This window comes from Zootermopsis nevadensis, unplaced genomic scaffold (genome assembly GCF_977971745.1).
Source record: "Zootermopsis nevadensis isolate Lab colony 2312 unplaced genomic scaffold, Znev_1.0 Znev_ptg000028l, whole genome shotgun sequence".
NCBI classification, from domain to species: domain Eukaryota; kingdom Metazoa; phylum Arthropoda; class Insecta; order Blattodea; family Termopsidae; genus Zootermopsis; species Zootermopsis nevadensis.
Window position 1 is genome coordinate 18306654 of NW_028259160.1, and position 3292 is coordinate 18309945.

Consider the following 3292-nt stretch of genomic DNA (forward strand, 5'->3'; position numbering starts at 1 on the left):
TTAGCTAAAGATCAAGCGAGAGTCATGATGGTGTGCCATCCCCTTCCACATACACACGACGTTCATGTTTTTGAGGGATGCTGAAGGCAGAGTAAGGAGGAGGTGGAGCTTGTGTTTGGTGATAAGCAGGTCAAGATCCAACTAAAATCCTTTTCACGAAGGACAAGATGTCTGACGGGATAACCTCTCATCGGCAGCAATAGACCCTACTTTGAACTGCGACTAAACGCCCGTTAGCGTAAGCAAATTCCATTTTAGTTACAAGGTTCTGTTTACCATTTTCAGTAATGCGCTTCGTACGCAAAAATGGTGTTATCTAGCAAGGGACGATGCTTGTGCTTGCGCAGGACTCCGCCCTCAGTTAGCTTTATGGTTGGTTGTCACGGCTTACTCATCGCCCCGATGATGGGAGCAGCAAGGACGCGTGAAACATCGGTAAATTTCTACCAGAAGACAGCCATATTCTATTTTTACAACAAAGCCTCCTGGAATACCAAGATGATGGGAGGAAAATATTAAAGTGTTTGTAGGGAAATGCTTTACATGGTACTCACAAGACCAATCTAACTTTTACGTTATGTTTCCATACACCTGCAGAAGGTAGAGATACGACATTATATGGTGCCTTTACCAGGTATCTTTTAACATTTATGCACCATAGCCACCTCACAATTTCAGAGAGTACAGGTTTCTACATCTGCTGCAAGAAAGATATCACAGCCCATGCACTGTCAGAAAATTACTATAATATGCACGGTAGGTTGCAGTTCCTCATGCTCGTGGCATAAACATCCTAATACAATAATGACAAAGAGAAAGAAGGGTTCAATGTCTGCGAACGCAGGTCAACTTACAATCAGACCTTAAACTTCACTAATTTCATCACCCTACAAGATATGCTAAGTCTTCCAAATCTTAAACATTGTGAATACCCAAAGTCTGTTTAGGTTCTGCTGATTTCTGTTGCACTGGAGCGCAGAAATAATGACACACAGCTTCCTGTGCCCAAGGGCGATACAAGAAGTTAGATCTTCGTTCCTTCTCTGGATTGCCGGCCACATACATCACAGTCTGACAACACAGTTTATAATATATTGCAGTGCAGCGAGAGAAACCAACAGAAATGCAACTGGATCTACAAATGTGGGAAACCTAACAGACCAGCTAATTTAAATTACCTGCATTTGCCAAAATATTGGAAATGTAAAGGAAAATTGGAATACTTTGGTTGTGGTGACTAAAAATGCTCTCATGTGTCCTATTATGTCATCACATTACAACCATGTTTAGTATGAGAATAAATGATGACTAGAGATTAGCAACATTCAGTAGCGAAACATCCACACCAATTCTTCCAAGTTAACTCTACACATCATCTTTCCACCCCATTTAGTACCACAAAATTCCTGCAGTTTTATGGAATCATGTACTCACCAATCAACAAATCAGCAACTGACCAGTCTCTCACCTTACGTGCCAAATCGCTCGATGGTCAAACAATAATGCGACAGAATCTGTGTTAATTATATGGAAGGCTCTGTAGTCTGGTAGTGCAGTTTACCAATATTTCAGAGGTGCCAATTGCCTTCATCATCAGGATGATGATTGAGTCTCATGCCAGAAATTGGTCTGAGATATGGAAACCAGTAGGTTGAGGTACAACCTTGGCTAGACCAATGGGGTGAGGACAGAGACAGCAAGGGAGCCCACAGGAGGAGGGGCAGACCAGAGCCAGGCCAAAGGGGTCGGAGTGGAAAGAAGGAAGCCAGAACCATGAAAGTGGACCAGCAAATACTTTATGAGAACAATATGAAGGTAAGAAAGAGCAAAACTAAGGAAATGCAGTGGAGGGACACAAGGAAATCCTGGCTCTTACTGTGGCGGGGGGGGGGGGGGGGGGGGGGGGATGATAATGCAGGAAATCTTTACATCATGACACCAGTGGGGTGAGGGAACTTACTCCATGGAGCCAAGTCACTCAGCCACTCAAGATTCTGTTTGCTTTGCTTGATTAATTTGATTTATGTGCCTCAATTACTTTTCTTGGGTTCACTGTAATTATTATTAATTTAATCATTGTTAATATATTGTATTTTATTGGAGTGTGACTAATTATTGGGCAAGGCAAACCCTCTCATCTCCACCCACCTCCAACATCATCTCCTTTCAGAAGGAACAGGTAGTTTTGGTTTAGCCACTCAAGAAGTTCCAATTTTATGGAACCAGAAGGTTCATTACCATGTTCACAAGAGCCTGCCACTGGTCCCTATCCTGAGCCAGATCAATCCAGTCCACACTATTCCATCCAATTTATCTTCAATCTATTTTAATATTATTTTGTAACCTATGTCTGGGCCTTCCCAATAGTCTCTTTCCTTCTGGTTTACCCACCAAAACCCTGTACGCATTCCTCTTCTCTCCCATGCAGGGCATATGCCCTGCCAATCTCACCCTCCTTGACATGATCTAATTATATTTGGTGATGAGTACAAGCTAAGAAACTCCTCATTATGTAACTTTCTCCAACCTCTGAGTAATTCATCCCTCTTTGGTTTAAATATTCTCCTCAGCACCATTCTCAAACACCCTTAGTCTACGTTCCTCCCTTAGTGTCAGACACCCATACAGAGCTACAGGCAAAATTATAGTTTTGTACAATTTAATCTTCACATTTTTAGACAGTATTCAGGAATCCAAGAAGTTCTAAACTGAATGGTAGCAAGCTGAATTCAATGTTCTTTAATTTCCTCGCGAATAAAATTTTTATTTGTTACAGTTGCGCCCAAATATCTTTGCCACATTTTCAAAGGATCCATTAGCTATCCTCATGTAACAAGTTTGCCCTGCGTTCTGGTGACAAGACATCAACTTATACTCACTTTTCTCTGTTTACTTCTAGACCAAACTCCTTAAAAAGCGTCAATTACAGTTTCTGTGTTTTCCTTTATGGTATCTATGTTATCCCACAGTAAATTTACATCAATAGCATAGACCAGAAGCTGATGTGTCACATTCAGTTTCAGTCCCACCTGACTTTCTTGACCTTCCTAATGCCATATTTTAAAGCAAAGTAGGAAAGCAATGGTGATAAAAAATCTCTCCCCGCTTTAGAAAATTTTGAATAGCAAATACGTCACACGTTTACCTATACACACACTTTACTGTAAGGTTCATTTAAACTCATTTAATACGCCTAACTAACGTAATGAGTATACCAAATAACTGCGTAACCTAATTGAAACAGATGTCTTAAACCCCGCCCCCCAAAAAATCCATGATCCCTGAAACGTTG